This window comes from Lissotriton helveticus, chromosome 1_1 (genome assembly GCF_964261635.1).
Source record: "Lissotriton helveticus chromosome 1_1, aLisHel1.1, whole genome shotgun sequence".
NCBI classification, from domain to species: Eukaryota; Metazoa; Chordata; class Amphibia; order Caudata; family Salamandridae; genus Lissotriton; species Lissotriton helveticus.
The window spans coordinates 929382798-929393727 of record NC_136057.1 but is presented as its reverse complement, the minus strand read 5'-3'; positions in this window follow the sequence as shown (position 1 = coordinate 929393727).

Below are 10930 nucleotides of genomic sequence, written 5' to 3'. Positions count from 1 at the left end.
CCGAGACCCGGGATGAATGCTGAAAGATCAGAATTAGAGCCTAAATATCCCAAACCCGCTGTTCGGAGTGAGAACCCCGAAACTGCACAGAGTCCAGAACCGCTCTGATGAAGAGGAGCTTCTGAGAGGGTCACAGGTGCGACTTCAGCACGTTGATGGACAACCCCAGCAGGTGCAAGAGGTCAACCATAGCCAGGAGGTGGGAGACGACTGTCTGGGGCGAGCCCCCCTTCAACAACCAGTCGTCGAGATAGGGGACGACTGGAACACCTGATCTGCGCAGATAAGTGAATAAACATGTGAATAAATCTTTCTACTTTTCTACGAGACTATAGAATATTGTCCATATACCACAACAATCTGCGTTTCAATATGCATGGCATCTATTAAAGAGATAATGTACATTTTACAGATGAAGGAAACAGAGTCTTCCTCATGTACTTTAGACTCTGCATCGGTACTAACTTGTAATAACTAAAATCTCTCAAACACAAGGGCTCTTTCTAGAACGACCCAACATCTATACACATAAGCTTGATATATATCTCAAATACATGCTTTGTTTTTTTCAGCGACCAAATGCGTGGATCCTACATGCATCTCGCAATTTTTTTTGTAAAAAAATGTTCTTACTTTTTTTGACCTACGGGTCCCTATGTCACCCCCTGAGCAGGCCTAGGGGGTCAGGGTGTGTCTAACCTGCCCCTGTTCACGTTTTGCCAACATATTTCACAGACTTCTTCACCCTCGCTTCTACTGAGGCACAAGTCGGAACTGAGGACTACCTCTCTGCCAAATTTGGTGTAATTCTGTTCAGCCGTTCGAGCTGTAGCCCTTGCTAAAGGTACTCTGAGAAATTGCATGGGGAAAACGCGTTTTGGGACCCCCTTTTTTCTCAGCCCCCGCTTCATCAATCACCCCCTTACTTTCAGGGAAGGAGCGGAACTTAGCTGGCCAAAAGTTTGGAAAATTTCAAGAAGATTCATCAATCGACGCCAAAGTTATTGGCAATAGAATGTTGCAGTTTTCCTATGGATAATAGGTCCGAACTATAACTACCCACTGGCGACCACCAGTAGGATATATATATATATATATATATTGCATATTCGTTACCCTCAAGACGACGCGCCCATAGTCCAGAGCCATCACTTCAAAGGAAAAACGGAAGACCCAGATGCAGTGAGTTACTTTATTACTCAGCACGCCACGGCAGTATAACGTTTCAGCCTACACAGAGGCCTTGGTCACATATATATATAAAGAGAAAGAAGGATACCTGAACTGTTCTCAAAGAAAAGGGTGGCTGAGGACGGCCTACCCAACCACTGCATCCTCCTGACATGTTGATTGAAGGCAGTAATGCCTTGTGAAAGTGTGGACATTCTTCCATGTCACAGCACAGCAGATATTCTCTAGAAATACTCCAGCAAACAATGCTGTTGATGCTGCCACAGATCTTGTGGAATGAGCTTTGACCTTTCTCAGCAATGGTCCATTAGCTTTGTCGTGACAGAAATGGATCGTAGAAGCTATCCATCTGGCAATTGTGGCTTTTGTGACCGCTGTTCCCAGTGTGGCTTGACCGTAAGCCACCAATAGTTGATCAGATTTTCTGAAGGATTTTGTTCTTTGTAAATAGAATTTTAAACATCTTTTGATGTCCAGAGAATGCAATGTTTTTCCTCCCGGTGTAATCGGGTTTGGAAAGAATGTTTGTAACTTTACCGGCTCATTGAGATGAAATTGGGAAGGTACTATAGGTATGAATGTAGGGTTAGTTCTGAGAGTGACATAATCCTTAGAGAAATGCAGAAATGGCTCCTTTATAGTAAAGGCCTGAATTTTGCGTACTCTTCTAGCGGATGTTATAGCTAAAAGCAGAGCAACCTTCCATGTGAGAAACTTGGTCGGCTTTGTGAATGGGTTCGAACAGGTGTTTCATCAACTGCGTGAGAATAGTGTTAAGTTCCCACTCCGGTGGAGGAGGTCTCACCGGAGGAAAAGATCTGAAAAGACCTCTTATGAACTGTTTGAGTAGAGATGATGAACATAGTGATGGAATCTTAGCCACTTTCCTGAATCTTGAGAGAGCTGATGAGAAAGTGAGTCCAGACCTAGTCGGATGCAGCAGATAAGGGAGAATCTGTTCTGCGGGAGTTTCTATCGGATGCACCTTGTTAGTTTCATACCAACAGCAGAATCTCTTCCATTTAAGACGATAAGTCTTAATTGTGCTTTGAGCTCTTGATTAGGTTAAAATGTTGGGACAATCCTGGAGGATATCCGGGTCCTTGAATTCTAGGAAATCAGGAGCCATGCGTGTAAATTGCGAGATTGAGGGTCTGGGTGAAGCACCTGTACCTTGTTTCTCGACAGCAGTTTGGGTGTCGGAAGGAAACTGATCGGTTGGTCCTGGGAGAGCAAGAGAAGTTCCTGGAACCAGTATTGTCTTGGCCACCGGGGAGCAATTAAGATGAGACGGCAGCCTTCCCATTTCATCTTGCGTAACACCTTTGGTATCAAAGGGATTGGGGGAAAAGCGTAGGCACAGATGCACAAGTTACTTACCTTCGGTAACGATATATCTGTAAGAAACAGTAGTTAGTATTAGATTCCTTACCTTAGAATATCCCCAGGCGTCAGACTGGATCCAGAAATTTTCACGTAGCAGTACCCTTGTCCGTCGTCGGAATCATGGGCGCCGGAATGACGTCGCCGGAGTACTTAGACGCCGCCCTCGCGCGCTGACATCAGTTCTTATACACAGCTTTTCCGCACCAGAAACGCAGAGCCATGATAAAAACCAACACTGGTGCCATGAAACTAGGGCCCTGAAAGGGGATGACCTTAACCCTAGATATCGGTTCACAGAACGGGGAGGATGGGTGGGTCAGTTAGGAATCTAATACTAACTACTGTTTCTTACAGATATATCGTTACCGAAGGTAAGTAACTTGTGCATCTGAAAGAAACAGGTTAGTATTAGATTCCTTACCTTAGAATAGATACCCCAGCAATACCAACCCCGGTGGTGGGTCTGCAAACCAATAATCACACCAGAAAGTCCCGGAGGACGGAACGGCCAAAGAAGCCATCCCTCCGGACTTGGCTGTCCAGGCAGTAGTGTCTTGCAAACGTGTGCAGCGAGGCCCACGTAGCTGTCTGACGGATGTCCTGCAAGGGGACTCCCCGGCCCAGTGCAGTAGTAGCCGCCGTGGCCCGAGTGGAATGGGCCCTCAGCCCAACAGGAGGCTCCTTTTTAGCCAAGGAGTAGCATACTTTGATGCACAAGACAACCCACCGCGAGATGGTCCGCTTGTGTACCGGCGACCTTTCTTAGCGCCCATGTAACCAACGAAGAGTTGGTCATCCACCCGGAACTGGCAAGTGCGATCCAAATAGAAGGAGAGCGCACGCTCGGTGGAACCTCTCTTCCTCTTTCGAGGGATGCGGAGCGGAAAGAAGGTGGGCAAAGAGATGGACTGCCCGATGTGGAAGGCTGGGACTACCTTGTGCAGGAAAGAGGGTCTTGTCCGCAACACAACTTTGTCTGGATGGACGGAAAGGAGGTTTAGAAGAAAGAGCCTGGAGCTCACTCGCCCTCCTGGCAGAGGTGATGGCAACCAGGAAAGCAGTCTTCAGAGTAAGAAGGCGGAGAGGACAGTTATGAAGTGGCTCAAAGGGAGCGCACATCAAAAAAGTAAGTACAAGGTTCAAGTCCCACTGAGGCATCACAAATGGAACAGGAGGAAACGTGTGTGATGCCCTTCAAAAACCTATTTACAATGGGGGACTTGAACAAAGATGGCTGATCAGGTAGCCTCAAGAAGCCTGAAAGGGCAGAAAGGTAGCCCTTGATAGTGCCCAGAGCAGAACCCTGCTGGGCAAGAGAAAGAAGGAAGAGGAGAACCTCAGAAAGGGGTGCAGAGAGAGGATCCACAGCCTTTGCTGTGCACCATGCCACAAATCTGTTCCACCTGCAGGCGTATACCGACTTTGTGGAGGGACGCCTGGCTGCCAGAATCACAGTACAAACTTCAGGAGGCAAGTCAAATAGCCTCAATTGTCGCCGCTCAATCTCCAAGCATGGAGGTGGAGACTGGACAGGTTCGGGTGGAGGACCGTCCCCTGCTGCTGCGACAGAAGGTCCTCCTGAAGAGGCAGACGAATCGGGGAATCGACAGACATACTGAGTAGCTCGGGATACCAGTACCTTCGTGCCCAGTCCGGAGCCACAAGGATAACTTGGGCCCAGTCACGCCTGATCTTCTTCAGCACTCTGGGCAGAAGTGGTATAGGCGGAAAGGCGTACAACAGACCGCAGCTCCACTCGCGACGAAAAGCGTCACCGAGCGAGTGCCGCCTTGGAAATTCCAACGCTGCAGAACTGATGACTGCACGTTCTCTTCGGTGGCGAATAGATCTAACCAAGGCTCTCCCCAGTGCTGAAAGAGGCCTTGCGCCACGTCAGAGTTCAGACGCCATACGTGATCCATCATGCACCGACGGCTGAGTTAGTCTGCCCTGGCGTTCAGAGAACCTGCCAGGTGTTGAACCACCAGGGTCACGCCCTGATGTTCCAGCCACTGCCAGAGGCGCAGAGCCTCCTGGCATAGGGTCCACGACCCCACCCCGCCCTGTTTGTTGCAGTATCACATGGCGGTGGTGTTGTCGGTGAACACCTGCACTACACTCCCCCGGACAGAGGCGAGGAATGCCTTCAGTGCAAGCCGGATCGCCCGCAGCTCCAGAAGGTTGATGTGGAGCTGGGACTCCGCCGGAGACCAGAGGCCTCTGATCTCCGCCTCTCCAATGTGCCCCCCCCCCCCCCAGCCCTGGAGGGACGCGTCTGTCACAACTACGTGCTCCGGTAAGGGATAGGGAGAGGGATCTGCCGCTGACCCAATCGCGGTCCGTGAGCCACCACTGCAACTGTCTTGCAGTGCCCTCCGAGATCAAGGCATGGTTGGACAAGTTGCCCTGATGATGGGCCCACTGAAACTTCAGGTCCCACTGCAGAGCCCGCATCCGCCACCTGGTGTGATGCACCAGAAGGGTGCAGGAGGCCATCGGCCCCAGAAGCCGCAGCGTCAACCAGACCGAGATTCGGGATAACGGCTGAAAGATCGGAATCATAGCCTGAATATCCTGAACCCGCTGTTCGGGAGGATAAACCCGAAACTGCGCTGAGTACAGAACCGCTCCGATGAAGAGGAGCTTCTGAGAGGGACACAGGTGTGACTTCGGTACATTGATGGAGAACCCCAGCAGGTGCAGGAGGTCGGCCGTAGTCTGGAGTTGGCTAACGACTGTTTGGGGCGAGCACGCCTTCAACAACCAGTTGTTGAAGTAGGGGAAGACAGAAACCCCTAACCTGCGCAGATGAGCTGCGACCACCGCCATCACTTTTGTGAACACCCGTGGGGCGCTGGTAAGGCCGAAGGGGAGCACGGTAAACTGAAAGTGCTCGTGGCCTACCGTGAACCACAGGTAACGCCAGTGGGCCGGCAGGACGGGGATATGAAAATAAGCGTCCTGCAAGTCCAACGCTACCATCCAGTCTCCCGGGTCCAGGGCAGCTAGGACCTGAGCTAGTGTTAGCATCTTGAATTTCTACTGCCGGAGGAAGCCGTTGACGTTCCGCAGGTCCAAGATAGGGCGTAGGCCCCCTTTGCCCTTGTTAGGTACCAGAAAGTAGTGGGAGTAACAACCACACCCTACTTCCGGCCCAGGAACGCGCTCGATGGCCCCCTTGGCCAAGAGGGCCGTAACTTCCTCTGAGAAGTGTCAAGTGATCCCCCGACACTCAGTGGTACTGCGGTGGCATGTTGTCTCGAAGGGGAGGGAGTAGCTCCTTCGGATGATTTGCAGCACCCACCTGTCCGATGTAACAGTGCGCCAGTGGAGGTGGTGATGGCGAACCCTGCCACCCACTGGCGTCACATGGGCCTGAAAGCTCTGACTAGGAAGGTTTTGAGGCGGATGTTGCAGGGGCAGGTGTGGACTGGCCGCGCCGTTGTCCCCCGACCGCCGCCACGGCGGTTTCCACAGCCACCACCACGCTGAATGTTAGACTGCAGCGCGTGGCTGGCAGCACGTGTGGGGGCACCCCTTCCTTGGCCACGAAAGGAGCGAAAGTCACCCGTTTGCTGGCGCGGGGCCGAGAGGCCCAAGCACCTGGCCGTAGCCCTGGAGTCCTTAAAGTGCTCAAGCGCATGGTCTGCCTTGTCGCCAAAGAGGCGACGGCCATCAAACGGCATGTCCATAAGAGTGTTCTGGACATCATCCGGGAAGTTGGCGGACCTCAACCAGGCGTGGCGACGAATCGCCACCGTCGTTGCCATCGCTCTGCCCAGTGAGTCCGTGGTATCCAGCCCACACCGGATGGAGTACCGTGCCGCATCTCGACCCTCCGCAAGGGCTTGGGTGAGTTTAGTCCGGACCTCCTCCGGACATTGTGGCAGCACGTCCGCAACAGTGTCCCACAGAGAGCGGGTGTAGCGGCCCAAGAGGCATGCGGTGTTGACTGACCGCAATCCCAAACTTAAGGATGAGAATACTTTCTTTCCGTACAGCTCATACCTCTTGGATTCCCGATCGGGGGGAGCCGTCGGGAACACGGTCTGGGAGTTATAGGCCTGGATGAGCAGGCTCTCTGGGGTGGGATGGGTGGACAGGAAAGCAGGGTCGCCCAGAGCCGGGCGGTGGCGTCTGGCCACGTTCCTATCTACAGGCTGACCTGTAGCGGGACTGGACCAGGTGCCCAAAAGAACGTCAGACAAGGTCTCATTAAACGGCAGTAGAGGCTCGGCCGAGCTTGCCTGCGGTTTAAGGACCTCAGTGAGGAGGTTAGTCCTCACGGCCGCGACGGGGAGCTCAAGATGAAAGGCCTTGGCTGCCCGCCTCAACACCACACTATAAGCAGCCCCCTCCTCTGTAGCCACGGTGGGAGGGGAGACAAAACCAGTGTCTGGCGAGGTATGCAGACCACTGGCCCCCCCTAGCTCTCCTGACCAGTCCTGATAAGACTGACACTCCCGTGCCAGAGGGTCCTCAGACCCCTCCCAATCCTCCTCACCACCACCCATCTCCTAACACTCAGGACCAAAGGATGGGGCCGGGTCATAGAAGTAGAAATCTCCCATCGGCGTTGGATACGGCGCCGGTCCGGCGCCGGACCCGAATCGAGGGAGGCATCGCGGACGGTGCTGCCCGAAGGCGGCGCCGGGGGCGACACCCTAGGGGCTGGCGCCGGCGAGATCGTGAGGTCGACCAGCGACATCCCGGAACCGGATCCTGCGGGAGCCTGCGGCGTCGGGACCGAAGTCACCGGCGGCGTCGGGACCGAAGTCACCGGCGGCGTCGGGACCGAAGCACCCAACGGCGTCAGGGCCGAAGCACCCGACCCGCTGGGACTCCCAGTCGGTGCCGCAGAGCCCGAAGGCGCCACGGAGCCTGACGGATGAGTGAGCGACCTCATGGACGAGAGGAAGGCCTCTATTTTCTCCGGCGTCGCGTGCTGCCCAGGGACCGTCAGGTATGGAGCAGGCCGCGGCTCCGGCGGAGCCGCTTGGGCGGTATCGCCCGAACCCCCGGCCGCGGGGGGAGTCGGAAGAGCGATGACATCTCTTCGACTTCTTGTGCTTACCTGAGGAGCCTGAAGACCGTACACGACTCCCAGAGCCATGGTGGCTCCGACCCCGCGACCGGTGCCTCGACCTCCTCTCGGACCGGGACCTCTAGCGGCGCGGGGCCGACTGCCGGAGCTCGAGCCGCTTGCGGGACAGCTCCCGCCTAGCCTTAGACGTCAGGGCTCGACATTCGGAACAGGCCTGGTCGTCATGGTCGAGGCCTAGGCAATGAAGACACCGGCGATGGGGGTTGGTAACCGACATCAGTCGGTCGCAGTCGGCACAGGGTTTGAACCCGGGCATCCCTACCGGCACCGTCTGAGTCGGAAAGACTTCGAAGTAGATCAAAAATGATCGAAAAAGTTTAGTCAAAAATTGACTAAGGGTACCACTTTTTCCGGATCGGCGCTTGCTGGCGCGGAAAAAAACTGACGTCAACCCACAAGGGCAGCGTCTAAGTACTCCTGCGACGTCATTCCGGCACCCACGATGGACGTGGAGCCGCAGACGACGCCTACCGACGCGCAAGGGTACTGCTATGCAAAAATTTCCGGATCCAGTCTGACGCCTGGGGATATTCTAAGGTAAGGAATCTAATACTAACCCGTTTCTTTCAGATCCCTGACCATCGCATGGACAGGGCATTCCCTCTTGACTCCTGTTAAGGATATCTGCTGGTGTAATATTGGCATTTTTTGTTCTGTTTTGTTGCAAACGGATCCAATGTCGGTTTGCCCCAGGCCTGGAACACTCTGTTCAGTTGGAGCTGGTCTAATTCCCACTCGTGGCAGTCTGAAAGGGATCTGCTGAGCGTTTCCGCTAGGGTATTGTGAAAGCCTGACATGCTCCGCCTTGAGGGTTATGTTGTGGAGTGTGATCCATTGCTTCAATCAAAGGAGAGAGTAAGGGAGTTTGTTCACTCAGAGGTGAACTAGAGATCACTCCTATTCCCCTGGGAGGAAATGTATCAAAAACAATGAGAGGAGTATCCCCTATGAAGTTGAAGAACAGACGTATCTGGAGGGCAGGATTTTGGCAAGAAGGAGAAAATTCATCCTTTTGTTTAAAACCCCTCACTCACCAACCTAGTGGTGACATGCTTCATCATCGGGGTCCACCTTGGCGTCCTAGCGACACCAAGGTGTGCTGCGACACCTGTACTACAGTCACAACCCGCTCCACTGTAGTACAGGTGTCGCAGCACACCTTGGTGTCGCTAGGACGCCAAGGTGGACCCCGATGATGAAGCATGTCACCACTAGGTTGGTGAGTGAGGGGTTTTAAACAAAAGGATGAATTTTCTCCTTCTTGCCAAAATCCTGCCCTCCAGATACGTCTGTTCTTCAACTTCATAGGGGATACTCCTCTCATTGAGTGTGATCCATTCCCATAACTCCTGAGCCTCCTTTGACAAGGTTGCCGATCTGGTCCCTCCTTGTTTAACGTAAAACATGCTGGTGGTATTGTCGGTTCGAACTAGTACCGATGATCCTGAAATTCTTGGAAGGAAAGCTTGCAACGATCGGAAGATTGCTTGCAATTCCAGGCTGTTGATGTGTTGTTGTTTGTACTTCGGAGACCACTTGCCTTGTATTTGCAAATCCTGGGGATGACCTCCCCATCCCTCTATGGACGCATCTGTTGTCAGAATAAAGTCTGGGGGTTTTTGTATGAACGTGAGACCTTGTGTCAGATTGGTCAACTGTGACCACCAGTGGAGACCGTCCACCATGAGTGGTGTGACCTTGATGTCGTTGAAGATGCAGTTCCTCCTGTAAAGGTCTCATTCTGAGACGTGCCTAGGGAATGAGATTTATGGCTGAAGAGCACATTCTCAGGAGTGAAGCAAATATACGAACAGAAAGTGAGTTTCTTGTTGAGACCCGGAGCGCTAGCTTTTGGAGGCGAAGTTGTCTTTCTTGAGATAAGAATGCCTTGCATTGGATTGTGTCCAGAGTTGCTCCAAGGAAAGGCAGGATTTGCTTTGGACATAGCTGTTATGTTTACGCTTAACCCCAGTGAGGCAAAGAGATTGCAACATGTTGAAATGGCAGTCTTTACAGTGTGCTGAGAAGGACCTTTGATTAACCAGTCGTCCAAGTATGGGAAGACCTGGATTCCCCAAGAACGCAACGTTGCCGCTACCGTCCCCAGGCACTTTGTGACGATCCTTGGAGCCGATTTTAGTCCGAACGGGAGCACTTTGAACTGATAATGGGCGCCATCCACAGTGAAGCGGAGATACTTGCGATGTTTTGGATGGATTGGGATGCGGAAGTAAGAGTCTTCCATGTCTAAAGAAGCCATAAAATCTCCCTCGTTCAGGCAACAGAGAATCTCTGCGAGAGTGACCATGTGAAAACCTTGTTTTTTGAGGAATCTGAGATTGCGAAGGTCCAGGATTGGTCGCCATTCCCCTGATTTCTTTTTGATTAGGAAAAAACGGGAATAGAAACTTGTCCGCTTCCAATATACTGGGACCTTTGCTATAGCGTTCTTGAGGAGCATTATATAAGCTTCTTTGAACAATAAGTGAAGACAAGGGGGAGGGGGTCCCCTGGGCGGAGAGGTTGGTGGCTTGTTGACAAATTCTAGGGTGGGTCCATTTCTCACTAGGTCTAACACCCATTGGTCGGAGGTAATTTCTTGCCACTGTTCGAGATGACATGACATTTTCGCGCCCACGGGAAAGGGAGGAAATGTGATTGGCGCCCAGCTGAACTCACTGATTTCTGTTAGTGTCTCGCCCTTGAAACCAGCCGTATTGGATTGGCGGTATGACTATTGGTAATTTTGTCGATATTGAAGCTGATATTGTCGGTTTTGTTGTGTATTGTAACCTCCTCTGGAGGAATAGCCACGCCCCCTAGCGCCTCTGAATGTCCCTCGCTTGTACTGTAGGGAACTGTTAGAAAGGCGAACCCGGGGGAGGCAGAAGGTGTCTGACTGACCACCCCTAGGTCTACCCCTCCTTCAGAGAAGGGACCGAGCGATGTCGAGAGGCCTCCGACGGGAGGGCCGTCTCCTAGAATCGTACAGCAGAGTAACCACACCACTACAAATATACACCACACGTAGATGGAGTTTTCAATCTTTATCTGGCAATAAGTATCGTTTCAATATATACAGCAGATCCCGAGATCTGGAAAGTCTCGTGACAAAGGGGCAAGGTAGCGGGACAGTCCTATAGATGGCCGGTTGCAAGGAGACTCTACGCACAGCTCTCAATCCTCGAGCTGGGGAGTTCCGGGAGGTTGGGCCGCGGCAGCGCCAGCAGGTTCCAAGATGGTTCAGCG